The sequence below is a fragment of the Ranitomeya variabilis genome, chromosome 8 (assembly GCF_051348905.1).
Source record: "Ranitomeya variabilis isolate aRanVar5 chromosome 8, aRanVar5.hap1, whole genome shotgun sequence".
In the NCBI taxonomy this organism is placed as follows: domain Eukaryota; kingdom Metazoa; phylum Chordata; class Amphibia; order Anura; family Dendrobatidae; genus Ranitomeya; species Ranitomeya variabilis.
In genome coordinates, this window is record NC_135239.1 from 54,731,552 (window position 1) to 54,750,369 (window position 18,818).

Genomic DNA, 18,818 nt, shown 5'->3' on the forward strand with positions numbered 1-18,818 from the left:
CTGGGGTGCAGGCAGTGTGGTGCTGGTGTATGTGATGTGCGCTGCCCTGAGTATCCGGAGTCCTGTCCAGTAATGTTCTGGGGTGCAGGCAGTGTGGTGCTGGTGTATGTGATGTGCGCTCCCCTGAGTATCCGGAGTCCTGTCCAGTAATGTGCTGGGGTGCAAGCAGTGCGGTGCTGGTGTATGTGATGTGCGCTCCCCTGAGTATCCGGAGTCCTGTCCAGTAATGTGCTGGGGTGCAGGCAGTGCGGTGCTGGTGTATGATGTGCGCTCCCCTGAGTATCCAGAGTGATGTCCAGTAATGTTCTGGGGTGCAGCAGTGCGGTGCTGGTGTATATAATGCTGGTGTAATGCTATAATGCTGGTGTATGTGATGTGCGCTCCCCTGAGTATCCGGAGAACTGTCCAGTAATGTGCTGGGGTGCAGGCAGTGCGGTGCTGGTGTATGTGATGTGCGCTCCCCTGAGTATCCGGAGAACTGTCCAGTAATGTGCTGGGGTGCAGGCAGTGCGGTGCTGGTGTATGTGATGTGCGCTCCCCTGAGTATCCGGAGTCCTGTCCAGTAATGTGCTGGGGTGCAGGCAGTGTGGTGCTGGTGAATGTGATGTGCGCTCTCCTGAGTATCCGGAGTCCTGTCCAGTAATGTGCTGGGGTGCAGGCAGTGCGGTGCTGGTGTATGTGATGTGCGCTCCCCTGAGTATCGAGAGTGATGTCCAGTAATGTTCTGGGGTGCAGCAGTGCGGTGCTGGTGTATGTAATGTGCACTCCCCTGAGTATCCGGAGTCCTGTCCAGTTATGTGCTGGGGTGCAGGCAGTGCGGTGTTGGTGTATGTGATGTGCACTCCCCTGAGTATCCGGAGGCCTGTCCAGTTATGTGCTGGGGTGCAGGCAGTGCGGTGCTGGTGTATGTGATGTGTGCTCCTCTGAGTATCCGGAGTCCTGTCCAGTAATGTGCTGGGGTGCAGCAGTGCGGTGTTGGTGTATGTGATGTGCACTCCCCTGAGTATCCGGAGTCCTGTCCAGTTATGTGCTGGGGTGCAGCAGTGCGGTTCTGGTGTATGTGATGTGCACTCCCCTAAGTATCCGGAGTCCTGTCCAGTAATGTGCTGGGGTGTAGGCAGTGCGGTGCTGGTGTATGTGATGTTCGCTCCCCTGAGTATCCGGAGTCCTGTCCAGTTATGTGATGTGCACTCCCCTAAGTATCCGGAGTCCTGTCCAGTAATGTGCTGGGGTGTAGGCAGTGCGGTGCTGGTGTATGTGATGTTCGCTCCCCTGAGTATCCGGAGTCCTGTCCAGTTATGTGATGTGCACTCCCCTGAGTATCCGGAGTCCTGTCCAGTTATGTGCTGGGGTGCAGGCAGTGCGGTGCTGGTGTATGTGATGTGTGTTCTCCTGAGTATCCGGAGTCCTGTCCAGTAATGTGCTGGGGTGCAGCAGTGCGGTGTTGGTGTATGTGATGTGCGCTCCCCTGAGTATCCGGAGTCCTGTCCCGTTATGTGCTGGGGTGCAGCAGTGCGGTTCTGGTGTATGTGATGTGCACTCCCCTGAGTATCCGGAGTCCTGTCCAGTAATGTGCTGGGGTGCAGGCAGTGCGGTGCTGGTGTATGTGATGTGCGCTCCCCTGAGTATCCGGAGTCCTGTCCAGTTATGTGATGTGCACTTCCCTGAGTATCCGGAGTCCTGTCCAGTAATATGCTGGGGTGCAGCAGTGCGGTGTTGGTGTATGTGATGTGCACTCCCCTGAGTATCCGGAGTCCTGTCCAGTTATGTGCTGGGGTGCAGCAGTGCGGTTCTGGTGTATGTGATGTGCACTCCCCTGAGTATCCGGAGTCCTGTCCAGTAATGTGCTGGGGTGCAGGCAGTGCGGTGCTGGTGTATGTGATGTGCGCTCCCCTGAGTATCCGGAGTCCTGTCCAGTTATGTGATGTGCACTCCCCTGAGTATCCGGAGTCCTGTCCAGTTATGTGCTGGGGTGCAGCAGTGCGGTTCTGGTGTATGTGATGTGCACTCCCCTGAGTATCCGGAGTCCTGTCCAGTTATGTGCTGGGGTGCAGCAGTGCGGTTCTGGTGTATGTGATGTGCACTCGCCTGAGTATCCGGAGTCCTTTCCAGTAATGTGCTAGGGTGCAGGCAGTGCGGTGCTGGTGTATGTGATGTGCGCTCCCCTGAGTATCCGGAGTCCTGTCCAGTTATGTGATGTGCACTCCCCTGAGTATCCGGAGTCCTGTCCAGTAATGTGCTGGGGTGCAGCAGTTCGGTGTTGGTGTATGTGATGTGCACTCCCCTGAGTATCCAGAGTCCTGTCCAGTTATGTGCTGGGGTGCAGGCAGTGCGGTGCTGGTGTATGTGATGTTATCAGTGCACACGAGTGCTGTGCACTCTGGTACCCACCACCTGTATTTTCTGCAGCTATCGTCCCTCACATTATCACACCTCAGCTAGAATGTCGGCTCTGTGGAACATCTCCTGAAGGCTCGTGCATGATTCCAGAGCTCTGGTCGTTCTAACAATGGACCTAATAGTCTGAGCAGTGGTGACCACGGTCATTTCACTATATATAGATGTAGTGATGAGTCTGGGTTTAGGTTCCTCTCTGACTCAGAATCATGTCGGTTCTGTGTGGGCGGCCAAAGTCTCTTTTTTTGTTTGACTAAACTATTACAGATAGGACACACAGGCTGATATCAGAGATTTCTGTTGAGAACAATTTGTATTGCTGACATAGCACAATGACCTAATGACTGTGGTGGACTCTTTTGTGCAGTTCCTCTGTTGTATAATGGTATTGATTAAGTTAATGCCTCTGATCAGAGTGTCGACTTAACATGATCCAATAATCTCACGAGAGAATCGGAGCACACTGAGGAGAAGATGGAGGAAAGAATCCTCTATCTTCTTTATCTTATCACTTTGCGGAAATCAGACTGCACTCAGATGTCATCTGAGTGCAATCCAATGTCCTGCCCGCACTCACTGATTTGAATGTTTGCATGCCGTCCAATATACCCTGCTACTCAGCATTCTATGGTTTTTTTCTCCTGCCAATTCAGTATGAGAAGAAGACACTAGTCTTCTAGAAATCCCATCCTCACTATGTTTCTTCCCTCCGCAGCGTTATTTTAGCTGCAGTGCAGGTTTTGGGACTTCCGCATCACCACAGCATGTTCATTTCATGCTGCGGAGTCGGAAGAGATCTCCATCCGGTGAATGCAGGGAGAAGCCGCCCTGCACCCACTGCAGATCGTGAGTACGGGGCAGCTGCGGTCTCCCTGCGTTCACCCGCGGGTTCCCACAGCTCCGGAGACACTGCTTCCAAGACGCAGCCCCTCCAGATGTTGAGCACATACCCTTATGCTATGTTCACACACTGCATTTCTGTGTTTAACTTTCCTTTACGCCCTATATCCGATCACTCACTCGCTCTTGTCACCTGCATCTTACAAACATCTCCAGAATCCGACCTTTTCTCACCTTTGAAACTGCTAAGACTCTTAGGCTAGGTTCACATTGCGTTAGGGCAATCCGTTTAGCGCTAGCGCTAGCTGATTGCGCTAACGCAATGTTTATTTAGGGGCCGCGTTCAGGGGTCGCGTTAACGTCCCCGCTCTCGCAGATCCCCGATCTGCGAGAGCGGGGAACGGACCTCGGGCGCGCCGCGGACGCTGCAAGCAGCGTCCGAGGCGCGTCACAGAAGAACGGCACATCACTAGCGCGAGCCGAAAAAGGCACGCGCTAGCAATGCGCTGCAGGCGAAATTTACATTGCTGTCAATGGGTGCGCTAACGGACCCGTTGCACGGCGTTAATTGCGACATTTTCGCCGTGCAACGCTGTCCGTTAGCGATCACCCACTAACGCAATGTGAACCTAGCCTTACTGTCGCTCTTTTTCATTCCCGTCTGGACTACTGCAACTCTGTTCTGATCGGTCTCCCTCTTACCAAACTTTCTCCTCTCCAATCCATCTTGAATGCTGCAGCCAGAGTCATATTTCTGTCCAGCCGCTTCACCGATGCCTCCATCTTGTGCCAGTCATTATACTGGCTACCCATTCGCTACAGGGTCCAGCATAAACTCATCTCTCTCACCCACAAAGCTCTCGACAGTTCTGCACCGCCTTATATCTCCTCTCTCATCTCTGTCTATCGCCCTACATGTGCCCTCCGTTCTACAAACGACCTAAGACTAACATCCCCCGTAATCCGAACCTCGCACCTCCGTCTACAAGACTTCTCTCGTGCTGCGCCAGCTCTCTGGAATGCACTTCCCCAGACGATCAGACTGATACCTAGCCCCGACCTATTCAATCGCGCTCTAAAAACCCATCTCTTCAAACAAGCCTACCACATCAATTACTCAGTAAACTAACTTTGCCCTGTTCCCTCCTTCCAAATATCACTCTGAATCTGCACCCTACTATTCATCTGTCTCCACACCCTCCATGCACACGATAACTGCACTTGATACTTGACTATTGCACTTAAACACACGGGCTGATGACCGGATCATGCAGCTTTGTATGAAAATCCCTATTTATTATAATTGCCAGACCTGAAATAACGAGCACTTTTCACCTATTGTGTCCCCCCCATTTCCTTGTAGATTGTAAGCTTGCGAGCAGGGACCTCACTCCTAATGTCACTGTTTAAATTGTCTTAACTTGTATTGAATTTATTGTTTGTACATGTCCCCGCTTAATTGTAAAGTGCTGCGGAATATGTTGGCGCTATATAAATTAAAATTATTATTGTAATTATTACTGCTAGGCGCTACTATGCATGTTACAGCAAGCAGATGTTATATCTAATTAATTAATCTTACTAATGTACATTTGTTATGTGATGCAAAAATGTTCAACCTAAATAGATGAAATGCCACATAAATAATGTTAGTGGGGTAGAGTTGATGGATCACACTGTGAAGACAGGCAGACAAGTAAAAGATTATGCTGTACTGAGAAATGACTGTGATGTAGTTAGCTAGCAAGTGGGAGTGAGCAGGTACTTGAAGTTAATGGGTTTTTCTGGGCTCCACATAAATTTAAGCAGTCACTCTTTGTGACTACAGAATTCAGAATACTGACACACTGTCAGGATCATGCTGTTTTGCCTGTGCAGCGCCCCAGAGTCCTGGTCGTTGCAGTACTGATGCTCCGCTGCTAAGGGGGGTGTTGGTACGTCTGATTGCACTAAAGGAGTTCACCTGATCAGGTATCACACACACTACACTTCACACTCCGGCCACCAGGGGGAGTGGTTCTATCTAGTAGGCCACTCCTCACACTCTGGTAAAACTGGGGGTTGGACAGGAAGACAGGGAGAAGTAAGAGGGAAGAGCTAGAGAGAGGACCTGTCAGGGATGGGATCCTGACAGATTCCTAAGAAAGGACAAAAGGTGAGAAAACGGGAATACAGCAAAGAGGCGATAGGACCAGAAGGAGTCGTGCTGTAAGATCGAGGCAACATTCTTCTGAGGCGCAAACAGTCGGTGTCCGGAACGCCGAGCAAGTAAGAGACTCTAAGCATTACTGCAAACCACGGCAGGATAGCCAATTATAGGTTGGCTGTCTCACCCAAATCACCTAAGCAGACAACGGAGGCAGCTGTGGGAGAGGGGCGACTCTAGGGTCCCGGAAGAACTCCAGGCCTACCCCGTCATACGGGTGCGTCCTAACCATATCACCTGGGGGACGGAGAGAACGAACATCAGAGACAGACACAGCAGGTGTGAGGACTATCCCGTGGTGCTCAGCAGGGAAGGACTACAACACAAAGGCGCTAGAAGGTAGACACTGATTCCCACCTGTTAAGGGAACTCCGGATGTGCCGTTGGACCGGCCGGTCTCAGACAGCCCTGTTAACAGTGCTCTGGGTTGAGTACCTCGAGACCTTCAGTAAAGAGGTAAAGAGACTGCAACCTGGTGTCCTCGTTATTCACCGCGACCTGCACCACACTACTATACCATCACGTCCTGTCTTCACTGGATGCCCCTCAGCAGGGTCACGGACCGGGTCTAGCCACCGTGACAACCCCAGAACTGCGACAGAGAGGCCCGGTACCGGGTACCCCTCGGCCCTGCGGCAGTGGGGGCGCTCCACCTGCATAAGCAGTAGTCCCAGTGTCAGACTGGGGTGACAAGGGCCCACCAATAACATTGACTTTGGGGGGCCCACTTTTCACCTGCATGCAAATATTAGACTACCTTCGTCCACAAATTTACCTATATCTCTATATAATAATAAACTGGGTAGTGTGGTTAATAAATGATGAGATGCTGCTTTTTTCTGTACAGAGTGAATCAAGTGAATTATGCCAAGTGCTGCCCATACAGTGGGGTTGGGGGCCCAGATCTACACAGGGGCCCACCGGGGAATTCCCCTGTTACCCTGTGGGCCAGTCCGAGCCTGAGTAGTCCCATGACTGCAAGTATGTGATATCCATACTTGCTGTAACATGCTGACAAGCTACTCATCTGCTTCTGTCAATAGAACATTGTGAAAAGCAGGAAAAGTTGATGACGACTGCTCACGCTAGCAATGGAGCATAATCTTGACAGTGTATAAATTGCACAGTCAGGATTCGGCAATTACAGTAACATAGAATGACTGCAAAAATGTATTCGGAGCCCAGAAAACCCCTTTAAGTTGCACCACTCTATTAGGGCTTTGTAAGGGCTACAGTGAAACAAGTATGGAGTTTCAGCTTCAGCTGCAGCATGCGTAGTTTGTCCCAGGTGATGGAGACCAGCCCATCTGCAGGGGAGATAATAAATGGACCTCTCTTTGTGTCTGTAACAGAACCTTCTTGCTGATTTGAAGGTAGAAATGGACCCATTTATCTCTTGGGCCCCTGTGCGGCTGCACAGATTGCAACAATTAAATGTCTACCCCTGTAAGGGCTGATGCCTGTGAAGAGGACTATAATGCCAGTGATGGCAGGAAACTGATGCTTGTGTGTAAGGGTCTGTGATGCAGTAAGTGCAGGACATTGCTGCCTAAGCGTGGTGTTGTGACCAGCACTTGGTGCTGAGCCGCTGGGATAGTGACAAGGAGGCAGCATTGATGAGTGAAGGATGTGCTGCTGAGGACATTGTCAGCAGATCGTCATATGAGTCAATAAATTGTTACAAGTATCAGCCAATTGCCACAAGTGTAACCCCACCCAAAATTAACAGTACCACTTGTTACACCTCTGTAGTAGTCATCCTTTTGTCTCCTGTGAGGCTAAAACCATCAAACGTGTTGTCTAATATAAGATTGTGCAGCCATCAAGTTTGCTGTCTCCCGGAAAGTAAAGTTGTTGAATTCCTATGTGTGCGGAGCCATTCTGTCAGTGGCCACTGCATATACTAATGTTTAAAGTGGCATATCACCCTAAATCTCAATGCCTCTTTGTAAACAAACAACCCCTAAACACTTTTGGTCTCTCTTACAAACTGTTCTATCAAGTAAATAATTTACACACAATGGTGATTGTCACGTCTGTGGATACTCACCTGTCCGTCGCCTGCCCTCGGCGCATCTCCCATGGGTTTTCTTGCCGCGCTCGGTCTCTCTTCCTAGGGTCGCGGCACGTCAGCGCGTCGCGCTTCTCCCATCGCTAAGCCTCCTGGGAGGTCGTGACCCGCTGGCTCCGCCCCATCATGGCGGCGCCCATCCACTATTTCTTCTCGGCATCTGCACCGGTAAGACGCCTGGTTATCTATTGCGCTTACGCTAGCCTCTGCTGGTGTATCCTTTGGTCCCTGGCTCCGTTCCTCTACTCGTGCTGCTAGTCCCTCATGTCTTCCTAGTTCCTCAGCCTACTCTTTCCCGTGGTCTGTCCGTGTCTGCCCAGTGCCCCTGCTTTACCTGCTCTGTGGGTCTTCCTTATGTGTCCTGTGTTTAGTCGTGCCTCCTCTTTGTCTCTGCCAGTTCTGCTCTGTGTCTCCGCTGAATCTCTGTTGCCCTATGTTCGCTCATACATACTTGTTCCGTTTATCCCAGTCAGTTCTTACCCTCTAATCTCTTCTCCGCCTAGGTCAGCATCGGACCATCGCTCCGCCTCTGGTTCCTCTAGTCCTATCTGCGTCCCGTTTTCAAGTACCCGTTGGTTCTCTCTCTATAGTTGTTTCCGTGGCACCTCAGTCTCTTCCCTCTCTTACTAACCCATAGCCGCCCCTTTGGTTCCAGCAGTTGTGGTTCCATCCCCCTTGGGCCTGCACCTAACACTCCCTGTATAGAGGGTGGTTTCATCGGGTCCGCTCGCCGTTGGGGGCTCTAGAGCTATAACCCAGCGGGTCCACTTTTGGGTCTTTTCTGCAAGTCCTAATAGTATAACCAGGCCATGGATCCCGCTGGAGCCTCTGCCGCTCAGAAAGAGCTTGTTTTCTTACGGGAGAACCAAACCCGTATTATGTCCTTTATGAAAACCATGGACTCGCGTCCCTCTGCGCTCCAGACCTCTGATCCAGGTAATGCCTCTCAGCTGGCGGGTCTGCAGCAGGAGTTGCTTCAGCAGCGAGACACCCATGCTCATATTCTTAGTTATATGGCCTCAGTGGACGACCGGTTGCTTTCCTTGCAGTCGGCCGCCTCTTTTTCCTCCTCTATTCCGGCTCCCCATCCTCTGCCCCGTTTGGCTAAACCTCGGTATAATGGGGATCCTAAACGGTGTTGAGGATTCTTGAATCAATGCCGTCTCTATTTTGAGCTATTGCCTCTGCAGTATACTACTGATCAGGCTAAAGTGGCCTTTTTGATTTCCCATCTGGAGGGTGACGCCTTGGCATGGGTTAATCCCCTCTGGGAGCGTGATGATCCTGTCGTCTCCCAGTTGTCAGTTTTTCTGGAGACGTTTCGTCGAGTATTCGATGAGCCGGGTCGCCTAGCTTCCACCACTGAAGCTCTGTTTAATCTCCACCAGGGGTCACTATCTGTAGGCCAGTACGCTATCCAGTTCCGTACTTTGCCTTCCGATCTGGGGTGGAATAATGAGGCCCTGGTGGGAGCTTTTCGGCGGGGTCTCTCCGGGCGAATTAAAGACGAGTTGGCAGGACGCCATACTCCAACTGTCTTGGAGGATTTGATTTCCCAAGCTACCCGTATTGACCTTCGCTTCCAGAAGCGAGCCCGTGAGAGAAGACTTCCTCATCCTCCTGCATCTTCTCGTACCCCACCTAGTCCCTGACTCGGAACGTCCTCCACTCCGTCTGCGCCCGAGCCAATGCAGGTCGATCGGGTCAAGATGTCTGGGAACTTTTCTGAATATTTTCCCACGCTTGAGTTCATATGAGTTCATCCAGCAGGGGGCGCATCACCGCAACTCGAGGTAACTACAGTACATTCCCCTGCATTCCATTCGTTCACCAAGTTTTACAGGCAGGAGCACAGCTGCATTAGCAGAGCTCCTGGGTGTAAAATGATTTAACCCCTTCAGATGGATTTACAGCGTGGGACAAGACTGAACGACAGAAGGTATGGAATATTGTTGTTTGTTTTTTTAACTTTATTTCAGGTGACAAGGGTCTTCAGGTGGATTGAGAGTATAATAAAATATTAAAACACCATGTGTATTTATTTCATTAAAATACCTTTTAATAATGTGTGTGTCTTTTTTTAACCATTTCGTACTATTGGATTAATAATGGATAGGTGTCATAATTGACGCCCGCCTCTCCATTATTAACCTGGCTTAATGTCACCTTACAATAGCAAGGTGACATTAACCCTTCATTACCCCATATCCCACCGCTACATGGGAGTGGGAAGAGAGTGGCCAAGTGCCAGAATAGGCGCATCTTCCAGATGTGCCTTTTCTGGGGTGGCTGGGGGCAGATGTTTGTAGCCAGGGGGGCCAATAACCATGGACCCTCTCCTGGCTATTAATATCTGCCCTCAGTCACTGGCTTTACCACTCTGGTGGAGAAAATTGCGCTTGAGCATACGCCAATTTTTTCCGCGATTTAACCCTTTAATTTAATAGCTAGAGCCCCCAAATTTGACACACAGACACTTCTTACATTAGTGAAGAGGAATATGTAATAAAAGAAGGGATATGAGATGGTTTACTGTATGTAAACCATGTCTCATTTCCTGTCGGGTTTGTGAAGGAGAAAGCAAAAGCCGGCAATTGAATTAGCGGCTTTTAAGCTATCTAGCGCTGCATTAAATATAAATATACATATATAGGTGTCTCACTGACATATATATATGTACAGTATATATATACACATTCTATGTGTATATATCTATTCTATTCTAACCTGTCAGTGTGATTTTACTGTACACCGCGCTGAATTGCCGGCTTTTCAAAGGACACCGGCGCGTAAAAATCGGACAGAACTCGCATGGTGCGAGTGCTGTGCGATTTATTTCTCGCACCCATTGACTTGCATTGGCGAGTCCCGTCCGAGAATCGCAGCAATACGCAGCAGGCTGCGATTTTTTTCTCAGTCCGATTTCAGCTGAGAAAAAAATCGCTAAAGGAATGTCACCTATTGACTAACATTGGTCCGAGTGCAATCTGATTTTTTATCGGATTGCACTCGTCCGTTTTCCTCGCAAGTGGAAAAGAGGCCTAAGTCTGAAGCCTGCCTGCATACTCTCCCAACCTCCAGCTATACAGGGAACTACATCAAGCCAATCCACCTCCATGGAACGGTGTTGCACTCCCAGCAATAGATTAATAATGGAAATTTCAAATTATAATTCAATCCTACAATACAATATGGTTTGTTTGTATTTTACCTATTCTTCATGTCCATGCACTTATACAGCTTGTTCCCGTTTTTACAGAACCATTGCTGAACTTCAGAAGAAGTTGGCAGAATCTGAAGAAGCAATTAAAAATATGAAGGTCTCCATTAAGGCTAAAGACCGGGAGCTGAAGTACCGTCGACACCACAGCCACCTTCTGACTCAGATGTGTCGCATGCGAGCTCTGTTAAATAACTTAGTTTGTCTTATGGAGGACACTGAAGATCTCCCTTGTTTTCCCGAAGTGGAGCAATGTGACATCCCTCCAAATGTTCCTCACTTCGTTCCAAGTGATGACGAGTCCGATGCAGCCAGAAGATTTTTAGGGACCAGTGTATAAGGAGAAATGCGTTACTTATGTACAAGTTCCTATTTGAGGATAAGAGTGTGTGTTTTTTTTAAGTTTTTTTTTTACATTTTACGAAGTGTGTTTTTGTCACAATTCTGACTTAGATAGAACTCGGGCAGTATTTTATGAATCTGTTTTTATACTGTGTGATATCAGAGTGTGAGCGTCTGAGATGATATACACTGTTATCATTCCTTTCCCCATGCTACACATACATCAAAGGTGCCCAAACATCTCGGTGGGACCCACTGACTAGCCAATGCATAATTGGGCCTCTCGACTATCCCCTAACAGACATTGGGAGAAGAGGGGTCAGGCATGTCGAATTTCAATCTTTTTGTTCTTGGTGAAGATGAGCTTCTGCCACAGGTGTCTGGCAGGGGCTTACTCTCCTCTGAAAACACATGGATGTCTATCCCGGAACTGGAGGGATTAGCTCTTGGCCGAACACGATGGAAGATGTCTTTGATACTTAAACCATGTTCACACGTCAGTATTTGTAATGAGCAAGCATGCTTGGGTGTTATCTGAGTATGTTCAAGTCCCCGTGGCTGCATGTCTCTCAACTTTGATGGCTACAACACATGATTTTGGCTTTCAGTTACTGACATAAAATATTGAATGTGAGAGAGAGTAATCCTTTAGAGTCCATCATCCCCAAAATGCATTTTTAATGTCCTATACAGGGTTTATGAAGGCTACTTTGCCCCTATAACGACCATACTAGCCTTGTATCGGTTCCTTGTATAGTCCTTGAGAATTTAACTTTTAATTCCTATGCAAATGAGGTTTCGGCGCATCCTTGCTGTGATCAAGAGTTTGGTGCGCGGTTTCACCTCCTTATTTGCATATTGGGACCCTTTCTTTGCTTCTGATAGGAAGTGGTCGAACGGATTATCTTCCCTGTCTCCTCTTCTTCTAATGCCACGCTCTGCAATTTTGGGTGTATTTGTGTAGGGAGCGGCATCAGAAGAAAGGAGACGGGGAGGTAAAGCGAACACGCCAGCAGCATTCAGACAGCGCTCGCTCTGGGAAGCACGCGCTGTCAATCAGAAGCGGAGGAAGGACCCTGATATGAAAATAGGGAGGCGTAACGGTGCTCCAGACTCTGGAGGAGTCCAGACTCTTGGTCACGCCAAGGGTGCACCAAAGCGAGCAGCTTACTCTCCACTTCCATTACAAACACTGTAGAAGTGAGTGTGTGTATGGGGTCAGGAGTAATGCGCTCCAAACGAGTATTCGACTAGCGACTATTCCAGGTGTGTGGTCATCATGTGTGTTTTTGTTTTGTTAGGGCATGTGTCCACGTTCAGGATTGCATCAGGATTTGGTCAGGATTTTTCATCAGTATTTGTAAGCCAAAACCAGGAGTGGGTGATAAATACAGAAGTGGAGCATATGTTTCTATTATACTTTTCCTCTAATTGTTCCACTCCTGGTTTTGGCTTACAAATACTGATGAAAAATCCTGACCAAATCCTGATGCAATCCTGAACGTGGACACATACCCTTTGGCTTTTCTCATGGTAACACAAGCCCCCATATAACCCCAATAAAGAGACTTGACACAGAGAATTGTTGGAAGAAAATGGCCGTGGCGTTTATTTAGAGTTACTTGAAAATTATTATTTTAATTCAATAACCAATAATAAAAAACCATTTAAATAATTTGAATAATACTACTCCAACTCATGACCAAAATCCACCCGCATTCAACGGGCGATTTTCCCACAACAAACGCCACGACATAAGCATATAAAGAAATATAAATTAAGGGAGGGAGGGCGGGGTCTTCTGTCTTCATCAGGTGACTGACGGACAGCTGATGGAAACAGCTGATTATATAGGATAAAATCTTCCCGCACTTTCACTAAAGACCAATCAGAAACCACAGAAAGTGCGGGAATAAGACCAGACAAAAACCAGAAATAACCTGCTCACGCCTCAGCGCAGCTTACTGTATAATTTAACCCTTTCAAGAAGAAACAACCATAATAACCGAACCAATAGTAAATTCTAATATTAAAACATAACACTGTGGGGAGAGGGCTGTGTTATCATGCGACCCCCTTCGTATTCTCAAAGGGGGGGCGTCTTCTGTCTTCATCAGGTGACTGACGGACAGCTGATGGAAACAGCTGATTATATAGGATAAAATCTTCCCGCACTTTCACTAAAGACCAATCAGAAACCACAGAAAGTGCGGGAATAAGACCAGACAAAAACCAGAAATAACCTGCTCACGCCTCAGCGCAGCTTACTGTATAATTTAACCCTTTCAAGAAGAAACAACCATAATAACCGAACCAATAGTAAATTCTAATATTAAAACATAACACTGTGGGGAGAGGGCTGTGTTATCATGCGACCCCCTTCGTATTCTCAAAGGGGGGGCGTCCATGGTAACACAAGCCCCCATATAACCCCAATAAAGAGACTTGACACAGAGAATTGTTGGAAGAAAATGGCCGTGGCGTTTATTTAGAGTTACTTGAAAATTATTATTTTAATTCAATAACCAATAATAAAAAACCATTTAAATAATTTGAATAATACTACTCCAACTCATGACCAAAATCCACCCGCATTCAACGGGCGATTTTCCCAAACGCCTCAGCTGGAAACTGAGGCCCCCCCAAACGCCATAGCCATTTCTCAATAATTGATTGAAAATCCAAGTTCAAAATATCTAAACCCACATCCGACAAGTGAACTAGATCCCCTCTATACATGCCAGGGATGACGTCCTCCAGCTCCAAATGCCTGAAAGAAAAACCTTCTGTTATAAACATAAATTTCTCCATGCTCCTGTTTATTCGTTTGCGAATTTTGTCAAGAAAAACCATGCTGCTGTTGTTAAACCATAAAAATCTTGGTACGATGTCTGAAAAAACTATAGTGGAATGAAAGAACTCAGTTTTTAACATAGATATATCCCTCCTCATTAAAGCAATAAGGTTAAGGGTGCTGGTTTTACCCAAGTCATTACCGCCTAAATGTAAAATTATCAAATCCGGATCAGGCCAAATCTTCTTTAATCTTCGCATTTCTCCAACCAATTCCCTCCATTTCATACCTCGCCTGCTAAACCAGAAAACTTGGAGGAAAGAAGCATTAAAAGAGAGATTTCTTGAATACGATCTCGAACCGGCCCTTCTCTCACACCAAAAGACATAAGAATGCCCAACGATCCAGACTGACAACATACCTAAAAGAGGAATCAAATATTAAGAAGAATACAAATCTGGGCGAATATAAATCTTAAATCTCTTAGACTCCCATCTGCCCATGCTCTTTATTCTGCTCTCTTGAATACCCAATCTGGCAGCTTCTGTTGCAGCGCCGATGCGGAAGGAGTGAGAGGAAATTTTTTGGTCAGAAACATTCAATGATTTCAAGCATTTTTTAAGAATAAAATTAAATTGGAAAATCGTTGCCGGTTCGCCATTGCAGTGAATAAAAAACGGGCCATTGCCTTTGGGCCTTAACAACGACCACTTTCTAGCATTAAAAACAGGGCATATGACCTCATCCTGTATAGCATTTAAACGTAGCGATGAGCCCCTACCCATCTGGTCTGTTTTTGATTTTCTAATAAAAATTATGATATGTGAGTCAAAGAACTTCACATCTTCAAAAAACAGACCAGAAGGGGAAGACTTTTTTTGTGATACAATTTCTCCTACCCTTAGCGCAGCAAAAAAGGCTAAACAAAATGCTGCGGAAAAAAGACAAGCTTCGAAATCGGAAGCACAAACTGACGGAAGGATTGAGCAAAGGTCTTTCAGCAATTGGAAAGAGATTGGACGACGATCATCGGGCCTAAAATGAGCTTTCTTAAAACCTTTTAAAAATTGCCGAACCTGAAAGATATCAGACATTGGCCGAACTCCCCGCATTTTGAGGAAAAAAGAAACCCCGGCCACATTTTTCGACAAAGCTGAAAAAGATAAACCTTTACCAACCATATTCTCCAGAAAATTAAGAGATAAGCCCACGCTACAATTATCATGAGGATGGTTTTTTGCTGAACAAAAATCTATCCACAGTTTCCATGCCGCCGAATAATCGGCCCATGTTCTATCGGCTAGTGAGTTAGCAATAAAATGAGAAACTACTCCTGAATTATATTCCAAATCCATTGTGGGAAGGAAACTCTGTTTTCTTCTGCTTTCCATGACTCCCTCTTGGATAGAAACAGCTGGCGGTGATAAACAGATGAATTATTAACAGTGCACCCCTTAAAGGAAAGAGAGGCTTTTATCCAGATATTAAATTTCAAGCAGAGGAAAACAATGTGCCTAATAATCCTAGCAGACCATCTATTTTTTGAAGACACTGTGTTTATGGCAAAAACCAGACCTTGATTATCTGAATAAAACAAAATTCGCTTGTCGCTCAAAAAGGAACCCCACAGATGAAGGCACAGAAAAACCGAAAATAATTCCAAAACCGTCTGATTGCTCAAAGCCCTATTCTCTTGCCAAAAGGGGGGCCAATGTTCTGAACACCAAGAGGATTCAAATGATATAACAAAACCGAGCTCGGCGCTAGCGAAAAAATATAATCTAGTGTCCTCAGCTGACACGAAGGAAGATTGCCACATAGACCTGCCATTAAAACCAGATAAATTTGGACATTGAATGGCTTCCTCCACAAAAAGAACATTCGTGCCGAAATCTACAGTTCTGAGCCCATTTGCACGTAGACTCGTTAAATGCAAAGCACACACCCTTTTTTATCGTGGGATTCGGAGTCTGTCTATGGGATGGGAATCTCTGGGGCAACATCAAATTAACCCAAAGCCCGACATCCTTCGTACCCCACGATAAACCAGGGAACATTGACAATTTCTGCCTGAAAGCCTCGTCGTACAGTAACCAGGCCATACCTCCAAAGCTCCGATATGCCTCCAATATTGAGTCTTGGTGCTGAAATAATCCTGAGCAGAGATTCGGAAATTTTTCCCCCAAGACTGCAGAATAGATGGAGAAGGCCTGGATCCAGTTATTAAATGACTTAACTGGACCAGGTTTCTTTTTTTCATCAGAATCATCCCTTCTCTCAAATTTGCTCTGCAGCTCTCTACCAGATGGTAAAAGGGAAAACAAATCAACGAACGCTCTGCTCCAGATTAACTCCTTCACCGCAGGGCTTAAATGAAAGCCCAGTGGTGAAATGTCACAGGTGAGGGATTCCTTAACAAGGTTCTCCGGCAACCCTGGCTTTAAAACTGCATTACGGCTACCAGAGTTAGTGTCAGTGCAAGAATATCTAGGAGCAGGAGAAAGGGTGCCACTGCCCAGATATTCTTCCAATGCTTCCCTAACCAAATCTTTAACACTAAAAGGGTACATAGAAGAAGATACATTCTGGCTCTCACCACTGCTGTGAAGCCTCCGGTCCTGAGAAGTATGGATGTCGGCACTCGAGCCCGCTCCTGCAGGCGAATGCGATGTATGAGGATGATTCGGGCTTCGGATGTGCGCTGCAGGATGGTGCAGCCATGCTCTTGCGGCTGGAGGTGCAGCAGCTGGGGAGCTCTGATCCAAAAGCTCACCGCTGCCAAACTCAGGGATTAGCCATGCCCCCTGAGCTGCTGCAGAAACTGCACGGCTAGGGCGGTGAGAAGGGGCTTCCGATAACACCGCCGGCGCTGAAGGCTCCTCCTGATCTTCCCACCGCGACGCGCCGGAGGTAGCAGAAGCTTCCGGCGCTCTGTGATGAGGCGTCGGCTGGCTCCAATTCAAATCTCGCGGCGGACTCCGGGACTTCCGCCGTGACGACTTCCGCCTAGTGGTACGCGCCGGCACAGCGCTCTCCGGGACCAGTGAAGGAGGAGGCGATGGGGAATAGACCACACGTGCCCTGCGATTCCTTCCCGAATTCCGGCTTGACCTCGGCGGCGTAGACGGAGCTTCGTCCTGCTGAGGGGAGGGAGACAGCCTAGGCGCAAGAGAAGCCGGCACCTCTATATCAGAGGTAGGTTTTATAGCCGGTCTCATAGCCAGGCAACTCTGCAGCCATTCAGCGCCGCCCTCGGCCTCAGCCCTCTGGATCAGCTGTTGCAGGAGGGGATCCATCAGCTGTCTTCTGTCTTCATCAGGTGACTGACGGACAGCTGATGGAAACAGCTGATTATATAGGATAAAATCTTCCCGCACTTTCACTAAAGACCAATCAGAAACCACAGAAAGTGCGGGAATAAGACCAGACAAAAACCAGAAATAACCTGCTCACGCCTCAGCGCAGCTTACTGTATAATTTAACCCTTTCAAGAAGAAACAACCATAATAACCGAACCAATAGTAAATTCTAATATTAAAACATAACACTGTGGGGAGAGGGCTGTGTTATCATGCGACCCCCTTAGTATTCTCAAAGGGGGGGCGTCCATTCTCCATGTGGTGTTTCTGGACACTCCTCAGTCAAACTCAAATGCTTTTTATGCCGCCCCTTCTTTAGCTCCCTTTCATATTTGTCTACCATAGTGCTGATCAACAGGCGAAAAGGGAGAACCAGTGACCTCCACTCATACAAGCTACAGAACACTAAGGGAACTGTGAAGTGTAAATGATCTCACTCAGGAAACCTCAGAAAAGTTAAATCCTACGTTTCATTAGAACTGTTACTTTGTAGAGTTTTTTTTTTTCTTTTTTTTCAGGTATTAAACTGTATAAGGTCATGTTCACTTAGTGTGTTTCTTTTCAATGCAAAATAAAAGCCAGCTTTTGCTGTTACATTAAAAAGCATCCAATTTTTGTAATCTCAAATTCCCCCCCCCCCCTCCTGACTTAGCTTGAGAACTACAGTGCTTTTAAAATCTGTGGCATGTCAAGTCTTTCAGCATTTTTGCGTTTTTTTTTTTTTTTTTTTTAACACAGCCTTACTGTCACATCTAATTCTTTGCAAGTGTAATAAAACAATTCCTGACAAGTGTATCATAAGGGTTACACTTGGATACATATCATATGGAATTAGGGTTTTTTCCTTGCTGATATAATGGCACGTCAGCCCGGTTGCACTACACACTGCATAACCCATCCGACATGGAAACCAAAGAGTCAGGATGACGGATCACACGCACTGACCAGTGAGCGATTGCTGGGTAATGGGAAGCTGTGATGGTTAGATCTTCTTATCTGTGTCTTATGCATTATGTTCTATACGCTTCATTGCGATGGGATTGGTGCTGTTACATTAGTAATCCTACAGTCATTGCATCAATGCTGTGATAATGTGTACATGCCCATGTGAAAATTAAAGGGCAAAATACTCATGTCTACATGTTTGTCAACAAGGTACAATATGACTTTTCTATTTTTAAAAAAAAAAATTCTGACTTGTAATAAAAATATGTAACGAACTAGACAAATTATTAAATGGCATTGAAGGGAATTAAAGTTTTCAGTGGTTTTATTTGTGAAGTCACCTGTTCAGTGGTGACCCAGTTTTTGTACTAACATCAAGGAATGTAGATTGTGATCCCCACTACGGACAGTGATGTATGTAAAGTGCTGTGCAATTAATGGCGCTACATGAGCGAGTAAATTAAATGGAAACGGCTCACCTCCTCCCCTTCCCTGTACACTGACCACTACTCCTATCCCAGGGGTGGGATTCAGCTAGTTCTCCCCGGTTCGATGGAATCGCTTGATTAAAAAAAAAAAAAAAAAAAAAGCCGGTTCCCCGAACCGGGGAGACTCAGAGCCACGATCCGGTACCATACCTCCCA